This window comes from Opisthocomus hoazin, chromosome 11, assembly GCF_030867145.1.
Source record: "Opisthocomus hoazin isolate bOpiHoa1 chromosome 11, bOpiHoa1.hap1, whole genome shotgun sequence".
Lineage (NCBI taxonomy): Eukaryota > Metazoa > Chordata > Aves > Opisthocomiformes > Opisthocomidae > Opisthocomus > Opisthocomus hoazin.
The window spans coordinates 6,056,017-6,069,462 of record NC_134424.1 but is presented as its reverse complement, the minus strand read 5'-3'; the positions used below and the strand labels follow the sequence as shown (position 1 = coordinate 6,069,462).

At 46.3% G+C, this 13,446-nt stretch overlaps 1 protein-coding gene across 1 annotated transcript in view; it reads right to left on the bottom strand.

The window, feature by feature from the left end:
• The window catches only part of FRMD4B (FERM domain containing 4B), a 135,849-nt gene extending 131,324 nt beyond the window's left edge, over nucleotides 1–4,525 (bottom strand). Inside the window, exon 1 of the mRNA XM_075432478.1 lies at nucleotides 4,511–4,525. The gene's annotated coding sequence lies outside the window, so the exon portion shown is untranslated. The remainder of the gene's footprint in view (nucleotides 1–4,510) is intronic.
• Nucleotides 4,526–13,446: the final 8,921 nt, after the last annotated feature.

The following is a 13,446-nucleotide window of genomic DNA, read 5'->3' as shown; positions in this document are numbered from 1 at the left end:
GTGTCACTTTAAATAGCAAAAGAAAACAGAAATCCCTTTTTTCTATAACCTGTACCTTTTAACCAAAGAACTGTTAACCATTGCTGAAAGCACTGATGCATTGCTACTGGGGCAAGTGGAAAGCTTAATGCTTTGAAATGGCTGCAACCAAACAAAAACAGCTTTGCCTGTGGCTTTTCACCATTACATCAGATGCAAACTGCCTAGCCTGTTGAAAAATAGATACACATGCTCTAAGCCAGCCAAGGAACTGTTCCTACAGATAAAGATTGTCATACAATACTGCTGGTGACGTACACAAGATAAGGACGTAGCTCATCAGTGATGCCCAGCGACCTACTTACTGCACTCAGCTCTTGACTTAATCATATTCTCAGCAAATAGTTTTAAGTATTGACCAATCTTCCAGCATATGGCATGTGCTGGTTTATCTGAAGCCTGATTACAAATGCAGGTGCCAAGCTCAAGCCTCTCCTCCATCAGTCCTTCCTGCCGTGACATGGTCATCTAAAAAGCTTGATCTTTCTTGATCTCTCATGGGGTTGCATGCTCTACAGCTGTCCTCAGCTGCTCAGAAACCCTTACACAAAAAATATGGCTGCTTTATGAAAACTGTTGTCTGCAGGCAACTCTTCCCATTCACTCTGCCATCAGTTTCCATGTTAAGCACAAAAACAATTTCACTCTGGTACTCCAGTTAGAAAAAACAGAACATGAGTCAAAACATAGTATTAACCCTTTAGAGAATTTGCTATTTTATTTTTCAGATTCTGGTACATAATCCAAGAGAAAAAAAAATCTGAAATGTGATTCAACCACAAGGTCTCAAAAAAATGAGCTCAGGAGGAGCTGTAACTTTCATCTCCATGTAGTCTGAGCACACAAGGTCTTTCCTTCCCTAGGCCACTCTTGGATGGGGTGACCAAGAACATCCCCAGAGTCAGCTCTTCTCCCAGTGTGCTGCTGCTCTGGGCTGGCTGTGCCACCCAGCACAGTCACATCAAGGCAGAGTCTGGTGCTGCCCACCAGCCCATGGCTGCTCCTGAGCTGAACCCGTCAGCTGAAACCAGCATGGACAGGAAGCAGCACTGAATGACATCAGCACTGTTGAGGAACCATGTGAGCTGGAAGGATCTCAGCTCCTGTCACCCTCCCATGGCACTAGAGTGTCTCTGATCACCAGCTCAAATCTATTCCCAGTAGGAATGCAGATCTACACAGCAAAGACCAAAAATTGGTGGCCTGAGCATCTTCTCATTTATGTGAGTGTTAAGTCAGGCACTTCCAGCCAGACGAATAAACTCAATATCTTTAGTTAGCGATCCTCTCCCTTCAGCTTCACGGCTCTAGATTCTAAAGCTAGGCACAGGCTTATGCAAGGAGTAGTGCCACTCTGACTGGGGTGCTGCCTGACAACTTTGGGACATGGAAATCATTTTACACCATATTATAGCTCCTCCTCCACTGGTCTTTCTAGCTTAGCCTGTGCAGCACCAGAGCTAAATAAAAGGTTTCTATGAGCCCTGGGACTGTACAGCTCTGCACGACAGCCAGGACACGCTGCTGTCCATGGCTCAATGGCCACCAACTGTCCATGGCACCGAGACCCAGCAGACAGAGGGGTGCAGGGCCCCAATTCAGGGCCACTCTGCCCAAAATCACACATCAGCCCAGCCCTCAGGAGTACAGCCAAGGTTTCCTAGCCATGTTTTCCAAATAGCCACAGCTCTCCTCACCCCCACCCCTTTTGCTATTCCTTGTATCCATGTAACTAACACAGCATCCCAGGGAGAGGAAAAAGCAAACAAAAGATTTTATAGCCAATTTGTATGGAAAATCAATAAAGTTCAGACATCTCATTAACCTTCTAACCTGTTTATCCCCCAGCTTTAGTTTACACTGCCACTTGCAAGTGGATTTGACACACTGGCCCACCATTTCCCTGGGAAGGTGCAACAGGCACAGAGTCCCTGGATCCTGGAATACTTAATTTATCCAGGTCCTTCCCTCCCTCCTCCCTGCCATTCGATGGATGCTAAGAAGCATTGGAGGAAGAAAATAGGATACAGAAAATATGCGAGAGCTCTTTGAAAGTTATATCAGCCCTGTAGTGGGCCTGCTTTTTAGCTTCTGCTGATTTAGTTACCAGAAACTAAGAGTAGACTTGCCTCCTCCAAGAATGCCCATCCATGGCATCAGCCAAGTCCCACAGCGGTGACAGAGCCATGCTCACAAGACCCTTTTCATGCCACAGTTCACTTCCACACATTCACAAGACTGAACCGAATAACATGCACTGAAAATGAGTTAGAGATGGTGTGTGGAGTTTTGTTTTTAATGTTTTGGCACAAAGCCTAGGATAAAGCCCTCATTTCTATGGCTGAGACATCACAGCCTTTACTCTGGGGAACTCCTAGCAATTTAATCTCACTCGCCAGAAAGAAAACCTGAGCTTCAAACCCAGCATATTCACAGTAAACCACAGAAAAATGGTCACCTGCACTTTAGACTTCAGGAGTTAATTCACTCCTGCAATGTTTTCAAAATCATGGGATTCCGGGGCTTGTTAACACACCAAAAGGTCACTGTAGAATCCCCGTCTTTTCACCGAGGTGACAGGCGTATTGCTAATGGACTGGAGTGCATGTTCTCAGTAAGGGGTTTTTAACGTGTTTAATACATCACGTATGATCAAGTCTGACACAGCTGTACCCATGCAAGCCCAAGGGAATTAGCAAGATGAATCTCTGTATAAAATAGACCAAACCTTGATATCCATGGAGTTGCAGGAAGATAAATCTTTCCAAGGCAAGCATTGCTAACTTCTACAGAATAAGCTCTTAAAAAAAGACAAGGAAAAGGACAGTTTCAAGAAAATAATTTTTAAAAGCAGAGAACACAAGTGAAAATAGGTACATTTTTCTAAATGTATGCTCCTGCCTGTGTGCGAACCAGGCACAACTAAAGCACTGCAGCCTTCCCCAGCCTGCGGACACAGCTCTCCAGCCAATGCCCCTGCAGCTGCTCAAAGATTTCCCAAGTTATAGCCAAGTAAAAATTGATTGAAGACTTGACTATTTCACAGCAGCTATTGGGAATCCTGCAAAAGCTACAAGAATGATCTCAGCTGCTCTTTGCTTCCCATTAGGCAAAACTCTTCATAAAGGCAGAGCTTAAAGAACACAATCCCCTAAAGGAAAACCAACAAGTCACCCAGACAGCGGCTACACACTGTCCTCTGTTCCCGCAGACATGCAAACACATTCAAATGGATCCAAGAGAGAAACCCAACACACTACAGAAGACAGAGACTGGACCCTTTTGGAGATGCTGTGCTAACAATCTCCTGACCTGGCCTCTCCCTAGATCTCACCCTCCAGCCACCACAGGCGCTCCAGAACTTTTTTCCAGGAACAGTGCATTCAACTTTAACAGTCTTCAGCTATGTCCAACAAAGCTACATTCCTTTAGCCAAGGCCCACCTAGTCCCATGTATAAAAAAAACCAAGGGAGCAGTGAGGTCAACGGTAAAGCATTGAGTTATTTTACATCATATTGATGACTGGGTTCGAAAGCCCAGTCTACAAGCGCACAGCGCTAAGTATAATTTAAACTGATATAAAGCGGCACGTAGGCAGCCAGGAAGCTCATCCTTACCATGCAGCAGGTTTGAAGCGAAGTTTATTTCAATTTAGTTCAGACCCGTGTAAAGGCAATTGAAGTCCAATTGAGACATGGCTGTTACACTCCGGAAAAAGGATAATTTTCTTCAAACAGGCAGGTCTGGACTTAAAGACTCCGGGGGCGGGGGGGGGGGGAAGACCCGTGTCAGGGCATCACCTCCGCACAGGACCCGCGGCTGAGGAGCGGTGGAGGAAGCGGGGGCGAGAGGAAGCTCGGGGAGAACAATGCGGGGAAGGGGCTGCTCTGGGCGAGGGGGAGGATGCGAGGCCGAGCCGGGAAGGCAAAACAAGTGTAACAAAGGCGGGGAGGGGGGGCCGGCAGCGGCGGGTTTTGTCCCGCTTCCCGGACCCCGCGCCGTGGGGCTCCGTTAAGGGCAGCGGGACCGCGCCGGCGGACCCCCCCACGCTCCGCACACCAGGTTCGGGGATGGGGGAGGGAAGCTCCCCGGACCCCTCAGTCCACAAACGAGACTCCCCGCCCGAGAGCCAGCGATATTCGGTACCGCAGCGGCGACGGGCGATGCTTCGCCGCGCTCCGTGGGGAACCGCATCCTCCGCCCCTCCCGCCCAGGTCCTCACCCCGGCGGACACCGGACTCGAACCGGGGGGGACCGCGAGTGGGTGGGGAGCACCCCGGTCCCCCCAGCCGCGATCCCGCGTGGGTGTGGCCCCCCCACCGCTGTCACGGCCCCCCCCAGCAGAACAATGCCCGGCCCTTACCTCGGCTGGGGCTCGGCGCAGCGCTGCGGGCAGCCCCGGTGCCGGCCGAGCCCAGCCCGGCCCCGGCCCCGCCGCCTCCCCCTCCGCACCCACCCCCGGCTCCTCACCGCACCCCCGGGCGGGGCAGGGCTTCGTCCCGCACCTCCCCGCGTCGGGATCGGCGGCCACTCCCAGCAGCGGCGGATGCTCCTCGGGTCGCGCTGCCATCTGTGCGCGGTCCCGCCCCGCACCGAGCGCCGCAGCCGCCTCCCCGCGCAGGGCAGGGGACCGCGGGCGAGTTACAGCATCCTCGTCCCCAACTTCGGCGACAGCCGGAGCCCAGCCCCGCTCTCCGCGAACACGCGCGGTCGGCTCTCCCCGGGCTGACCCCCCCAGAGCTGCTGCGGGTCCCCCCCCCCCCCGATGTACTCCCGGCTGCGGGGCAGGACACAGGCAGGGGAGGTGTCACCTTCTCTCGGGTGACAGCCGGAGGTTTCCGCTGGTCAGGGCCTTCTGTCATCCTTGCAGTGGTAAGCAACACCACAGCAAGTCCTGTATATTCCACAAAACAAATCACTGCAGCTAAAACAGCAATTGCACCGTGAGGAAATTCCCCTTAATACATTGCCATGAAGAAATACGCTGTTGTTTTTCCAGAAATTTCACAAACTCTTGTTCATTCACTTAATCAAAACCAAGAGGATCACAAGACCCTCCTAGGTAAATACGATTTTTTTTTGGTCACAGAATTCTCTCATATCAAATAATGGTTATCCCCAGCAGCGCCAGGTCTTCCTATTTATCACTTCTACAGACTACAGTACCAAGCTACCCAGAGCTTCTCAAAGCAAAGTAATAAACACAGCTTGACTCACATATTTTGCACACATCTCCATCTACACTCATACAGAATTTCCTTGGCTATATTGCACCCGTTTTAGCAATGACCTGTTCATGCTCTCTTGGTACTTACTGCATCAACCTTGCTAATGCTGTCCATCCAGCTCATTCTCTTGCCTCTCCTTCCTCACTTCTGCTTACACCTGAGGGCCCCCATGCCTGTTTTTCACTGCCAGCTGATTTTTTTCCTTCCTTCATTTCCTCTGGGATTGTGACTCAGGGACTGAGAAGCACTCCCTAATGTTTCCCATTGCCAGGAAGGTGGCAACATTTGCCTTTTCTGCTCCAAGTTGCCACAAGTCAAGAGCAATGCAGTAACAGCTTCAGGTCATCAGGTTTTGCACATCACCCTTCAAAACTTTCTTCTGTATACTCTGCATCTTGCAGATCCTTTCTGCCTGCTTTACTCACAGGACCACAAGTTTCCTGCACATTCGTGCAATAGAGTTGGTCTGCTCCCTAGGAATACCAAATACATTATTTCAGCTACAGGTACCACTATCTCAGTGCTGATCCCTGCCTAATTTCCAACCACCAGCAGCCCCCAGTGGGCTCTGTACTGCAGAAGATGAACAACCACTGTGCAATGTCCCTAAAAAGCATTCTGTATCACAAGAAATTCTAACTACCACCTACTAGTTCAACCATTAAAATTCACCATGCTCTCCTTCCTGCATGTTATACTTCGTTAGTGGAAATTACCCTGACAGATATTTTGATGTGATGTGTGCATCCATTTGCCTTTCACAAATAATCCTAAATCAGGCTAGAGACAGAGGAGTGAGCTTCCTTTCAACAGGAAACATCAGCCAATATTTATGGTAGCTGAAAAAAATGCTCTTTATCTGGTTTACAGCTGGATTATAATAAAGTCAAAAGCTTGCAGAAAATAGTGCAGATGCACCTGAATCAAGTATGTACAGAAAATCAGCGATACCAGTGCACAACAGCAGAGAATACCTTCCGATTTAGTTGATGAAGGAATGCAGGGCAAAATTTTTCAGCCAAGTAGTCTCTACTGGTTTTGCACTTGACCCTGAGATACCAACCTACACCACAACCTGGTTGTGGTAGGTGTCTGACAAATCCACAGGGTCTCTTGGCCTCAAGCACAGCATGAGGAACCTGAGAATGTGGTTCACAGCAAGCCATGAAGAAGTCCACCCACTTTCAACCAAGCTAGTTCAGACTACATGTCTCACATTAAGATGCCTCAGGTTTGGTGAGAAATCCCACTGCATGACAGGGAGCAGAACTCAAAGCAGAACTGAACAATAAAGTCCTTTTGCCTTCCTCAGCCAACAGCTATTTATAGAATTCAAAACTCCAGAGATTAAATGCATTGCAGCACAATTAGTCAACATATCTATTTCCTGAAGCTTTGGCAGTCTGAAAAAAACACCCTGCATTCCTAGCCCTGAAGCCTTATTTTCTGAATATCAACTTAAGTAAATATCTAAAGCCTATGGACATGAGAGTCAAATTGGGTTAAAGATATCTTGGGAAAAATGGCTGAGTTTATGCTATTTTCTTTACGTGAAAGGTAGACCCCAGCACTGACTATAGCTCTTTGCAAAATCGCTTTATAACAAGGGAAGAATATTAATGTTTTAAAAGGTACTTCACCTCTCTGCTGAGATCTACCACTGATATCAATCTGTACAAAATGCCAGAGTGGGTATCATTTATTATTTAGGATGAACACTGCAATGCCAGGCTAAATGGACTGCGAAGTCCAACCCACTGCAGCATTCTGCTGGGAGACCCCAGCGAAGAGGAGCTGTTTATGTAGTTCAACACTGAGATGTACAGATCCTACAGTGAGCATCACCTGAGCGGTAGCAAGGCACAGACTTGCTGTATTTCATGTTCTCTGCACTGCCAGTGTTCACCCAGGTGTGCTAGCAGCAGGTATCCAGTTTTGGGGGGCCTTTGGGGGAAGAGTTGCTATTTGGGCTGATGCCAAAAATCCTCTCTCAGGTTCTTCTGGAGCTGGAAAAAGATTATCCCTCCAGCAATAAACCACTTTCCGTGGCTGGACATACCTCCTCTGCAGGTCAACTGGCAAAACAGGATATACTCTTATGTGAAGTCAGCCAGCTTGGCTCAGAATGCTTTTGTTGCTGATTTCAGCTAAGTTGGCTGATTTTGTCGTAAAGCCAAGACAAGCACTCACATGCTGGAGCTGTGCACCTGCTGTGGAACACAAACCTCCAGAAGAGAATGACAGCAAACAGCTTGCAAGCAATCCATATTCTTTTCAAAAGCAGGTGGTGGAGTTTCAAATGTGTGAATAAAACTTTACGGTATGGGCACACAATATGTTCGAAACAATCCAAGGTAGACTACAGTCAACTCCAAATTCCCACAGCCACCTCGCACAAGCTCCAGCAATGCCACAAGCCACCTGTGGTGCTTCAAATCTAAACCAGAACCTGCAGATTCTAAAAGGTGCTCAGTCCTGAAAAGTAATTGGGATGCTCCCATCCAAAAGGATTTCCCAGTTATGAGTTGTCTTTCCCCTGTCAGAACAGGTCTGCTGAGCTGGATAGAAAGATCTTGACCATACACATTCCTTTTGTGCTTGTGCAAACTGCTTTCCCATGTTTCTATCATGGAGCCTCCAGGACAGGCGAGAGCTTCAGGCAGCTGCACAGAGCTCCGTGGGGCTGATGGTCACTCTCCTGAGCACAGCCCTCCTCCATAAGAAAAGGAAGCTGAAGCCCCCCCACCCTTCCTACTTTCCTCCTTTTTTTAATTCTCCAAAATATCCTGGGATCTGTTCCTCAGCAAGTCCTTTCACAAGCAGCATCTCTGTGTGGTTTGACATGGCTGATTTGGTTCACATGAAGAAGTGGAAGACAAGGGGTTGCTGGCTTTTCTTTATCTGTTTTCAGATTCATATCTTTGAACAGTCAACTTCTGTGTATTTTTAGAAAAGGAAATGAGGTAAATAATGCATAAAGATAGAGTAAAATGATGTAATTTACCTTAACTGCCAAAACACACAAACTGTTGTGATAAAAATACACCAGCAGAGCTGAGCCCTGAGAAACTCTTTACAAAGCCAACTTTTAGATGCCAGGATCCAAGCCCAAGGTCCAAATTCAGCAAATATCTTTGTACATGTTTAATCTCAGCCCTCAGTGGGGCTCCTGGGGTATTGCTGGGGCACCAGCATATTCCTGATGTGAGCAGCATGTTTGCACCAGCCACTTTTACATAGCTTGCAGAGGTAGAGGAAGACACTGCAGCCCTGTCACCTTTACACAACTCCTGTTCTGCTTCCAGGCGTACATCCTTGTGTATTGTCCAAAATAATTAACAACTTTTTACTGATTATCTTTTTTTAAGCTGCTTCCCTTAACACCAGTTATCGAACAGAGGGTGGGGGATGCATTCAGCACCAGTAACCACATGCAAGAGAAACCGTCCTATATCAGCAGCGCTTTCCTTACCCTTCCCTGACAAAGGGTCTTTCCTGACATATTTGTGGCCAAAAATGAGATCTGCGATATGAAGATTCTCTAACAGATGCTGGAATATCACTGGGAATAAGGATTTTGCTGGTTATTGAGATAAGTTCTTGGTACCCTGTCCAGTTTCAATATTGCCCCCAGCCACAAGGGCTTTCAACGTACTCTGTAAGAGGTTAAAGCTACAGCACTTCTGTAACAGCGCCTTGGCTTGCACACAGGGTTCAGAGGGGCTGCTTTACAAAGGAGTTGTTGCTACTTTCCCTGGTTTGCATATCAGAAAACTGGGAGATGAGAAATAGCACTGTCCAGTTAGCATACCAGCAGAGAGGTGACTAAAATTTAAGTCTCCCAAGTGCCAGAAACTGGGCTATTAGGGCTGCGCCCAGGCTCAAACAGAAGTGAAACAGATGGCATTCCTGCTTTTTATTAAACAATGCACCCATACACAACTTTCAGAAGTTGTCTTGCTTTAAAGAGCTCATTGAACAAACTTGTAGGGTTTTGATTTATTTTTTGTTACCCCAGCCTCAAATTCAGGTACACTGATGCCATTCTAAGGCACTAAGATACATCAATACAATGTTGCTTAAACATGGGCAAAGACTGGGATTGCTCATTATGTCCTACAGTAAATAATCTCTTAAATATTGCTGCGCAATCTTCAGTTTTCATTTAAATGTGGTTCTGTTAACAGATATTCTTCTAAAATACTACAAATGCAATTAGAAATGGTAATGACTAACCACCAGCAGTATTGATAGTTTGCTCTTCCCTACATGTAGGGGTGATACTTATACCCAGTGTCCCACCACCAGTTTTATTCTCCCCATGTTAAGGAAAGACTTGGTGATAAAACCACGTTTTTCTGCCCTTCTTGCAGACTGACTTCAATGCCCAAATTTAAGGGACTAAAATTAGAGGAGTGAACCTGAGCTTTACTCGTGGCATCTCCCTGCATATCCATTCTTTGAGCTTGCAATGATCTATCCCATCTCCTCACATTATCCATTTATATTGCAGATGAGATACCATCTGCTACACACAACTGGACACAATATCTGACCACAGAGACTGCAGATAAAGTCTGCAGAAGGAGCTGAACAATTTTTCAAATTTTTGCTTTCTAGGCCCTTAGTTTTTCTAAGCAAGAGGCAGCTCTGCAGGCTCACAGCAGGACACCCAACACACCCAGGTCCTGCACATGCTCTCACAGACATTCCCCTTTTATCTATGCTCAATCATAACAAGAGAAAACAAGCTGAAGGCATGAGTGTCACTCCTTTTATCACTAAAGCGGTTCTCAGAGAAATGATGGTTATTCTGATGGCTGACAGCACAATCTGCTGGGCTTTTCTTGCATTTCTCTGGCTTCATTATTCACTGATCCTATTGTGGTTTCCATAGAATTAAAGGCAGAGTGGCTTGTTGCAGTCATTCAGTCCAACCACCTTGCACTCCACAAGCCATTACATTTCACCCAGTGATTGCTGTAGGTCTCCTAACCACTCCTGAGCAAGAATATTTCTTTCCACAGGACACATACTCCTATCTCTGTGGCACCATTAATGCTAGAAGGGATTCTGCTTCTGAGCATTTCTCTGCATCCCTATTTATTTCTGTCTCCTCAGAAATTGTAAAAAGTTTCTACATTCATATTCCTGATAGATTTGTGTATTCAGAATTATTTGAATATTCATTAAATTTTGGAAACACACTTATAAAACAATTTCCCAATTTGCTCCTGCAGTCATATTAGCCCCTAAAGATTCAAGCGGTGTCCCCCTTATTTCAAAGGGCCATCCAAACCATTTAAAGTCTGGCCTTCGTGCACCAAGGGGACCTATAGACCTTGCTGTGTATTAATAAAAACACTACTGTCCCACAAGGAGATCCAAATGCACATTACAAAGATAATTATTAGCAGCTTCCCTTACTTTTTTAAAGATGAAGTTAGCTGAGGATCAGAAAGGGGAACAGCTTGACCAGTGAGAAAGTTACACTCCTGCATCCCAGTCCTCCTCACAAATCCATCCTCATGCACAGACACCTTCTACATGTCTTTAGCTCTAAGTGCCTCCAGAATATTACCTATTTTCCTTTCCAATCTTTGCTAAACTACGTATTTTGAGCTCTACCAAAGACCCAAACATCAGCCATGCTCACTACAGTCACTATGGACTACTCCATCACAAGAGGCTAAAGAAATGAGGGTCTGGAGGGGCTTTTTTATTTGCCCTGAAGCCCTGGTTTGCTGGAGGGTCACCACTCACAGCTGGGCAGGGCAAGCCCCAAGGACAGCCACTGCACACATACCCAGAACTAGTGGCTGTAACTGCAGCACTGCTGGGTCGCAGAGGAGAAAGGCTGCTTGCAAGACTCCGTGTAAGCTTCCATCCTACCATAAAATAAATGCTCTTGGACTTCACCTATTAGTTTCTCTTTCTACAGAACGTTTTATAGTGAGCCCAAGCCTGTTCTCCACCACTTTATTGTCCTGTGATTTTGTTTGCTCACTAAGGAAGGGCTGTCAAAGTTTCTGATGCATCAATAAAAGGACTACTTTACACTTATTATAGCTCTCCTGTATCACGGACAGACCTTGAGGCTACTTTGCTTCTATCTCCAGGCACATTTGACAGCCATAAACCAGAAGCACAGCCATTCTGCTAGCTGTCAGGCATATCTTGATGGCTACATGTAAGTTTGATGTGAGGGCTTTTTGTTTTGCCATTCCACCAGCCAGTCTGGGAAGGCACATGAAGATAGAAAATAGCATAACACTAGCGGCATTTAATCAGCTAAAAATACTACAAGAGGGTCAAAGGACACAATTCCAACAAACAGAATCCTGCTTGTTGGATCCTGTTTATTTGATCATAAGAGCTGAACCTGCTCCAAAGGGTTTTGTTATGCTAGTGTCAAGGAGAAATTATGACATTCAGCCCATGAGACTTACTCTGTCTCTTCAGTAATGCAACATAGATCAGTCTCTGACCCTGAAGCATCTGAAATGAACTTGTTGACCTTCCATTAGTGCTCTCAGCATCCAGAGTGCTCTTCATGGGTACACTGAAACATCTTCTGGTGAATGAGTCAACTGTGCAATTACACTCATGGAGAGTCTTGGCCTCCCCGTATATCAATGGACAGAGCCTACAAGCATGTCCATGAAACCTATCTGTAACTCAAAGGAGAATGTCATATAGCTCCATAAAGATAAAGCCATACATCAAATGTTCCGCCCCCCCAAAAAATCTAGTAAAAACAACCATGGCAAAGCTCATCATCTAAGCCCCGCTTTTGCAGCATGCTTACCTTACAATTCCAATCCTTCAAATATAATCCACACAACCTCAATGAAAAAACGCATTCATACAAATCTCACCACTGCCACAATACCTCCACATATTGCATCAGCAACACACACTCAAAAACCTCACTTCTGCAGTACAGTAGTAGTGAAAATGCTTCATAGCATTTAAAGAACAGGTTAGGAAAGCATTTTCTGCATAAGATTTTGGTATAGTTGAGCCTACCTCTTGCAAAGAGACCATCAGGGAGCAGAGAGCAACAGCAGATCCTTAAAGGACATGGAGCAGCGCAGCAGAGTAGGGACCTTACCAGCCAGGGCTGGGCAAGGCAGGCACAGACCTGGGGACCAGCTTCAGGTATAGTCCAGATCACACAACAAACTCACAAAGGAGGCAGATCCATGGCCAAGCATGAAATTCAGTCTCTGTGGCAGGGTCTGCTGCCAAGCATGGTTGAGCTAGGGACCAGCACTCCTCCTGCATGACTCAGAAAATGGAGAGGATGTCCCCAGCTGAGTTTAAATAGGCTCCTGGGCCTGTGGGAGGGGGTGGAGGCACCAGGTGAGGCTGGTCAGGGCCATTAAGGCTAATTAGTATCCTCAGGGCCCTGCTGGAGACCCTTTCAAATGAGTTCTGGACAATTTCATATAGGGATTTTAAAGCTTATTCCACAATCAGAATACTCTCTGCACTTTCTGCAAATATTCTTTTCCATTACACGATAGTGTAGGCATTTCACTTCCAGAAGGTTTAAAGAAGAGGTCAGAAAAAGATTCTGGCAGCGAGGATTTAGAGAATACAGAATGTGTCTGTGTATGAGAAAGGTGGGGGGCACTAGGCTGCATCAGGAAAAAACCTTAAAGCCAACCTTAAAGCCCGCTGAGATTTTTAACATCTGACTTCAGAATGGTGTAACTGCTTCACAGAGATGGGAAGCACTGCAGTGAGACTCCTTGGACTAGAGTATGCCTTGTTTTCTTCTCTTATTGCAATGGAGAATAGAGTTTAGAAACCAGAAGAAGCGTTCTGGGTTTGTTCAGGCCTGTGCAGGTTAGCAGGGAAGGCTGGATTCCATAGATTTTTATGTCTAGAAGAGGAGCAGCATTTACACCTGTTTATACTGTATAAACAAACAAACAAAATCTCTGATTAGAACACAATAAGAGAAGGCTTCCAGAAATTATCCAGAAGCATCTGTCTCATTAAAACTGAAGTTGCCTGGGCTCTTACACGTGCTTTTGAAAATCCCACCCTGCTCATTTAGAAAAGACTATTCACTACCAGGATAAAAATTAGTCCGGGAAGGCACTGAAAGTATAGAGCATCTCACAGCAGCAAGCCTTTAATTACCACATGGTAATCATCGCAGCGATT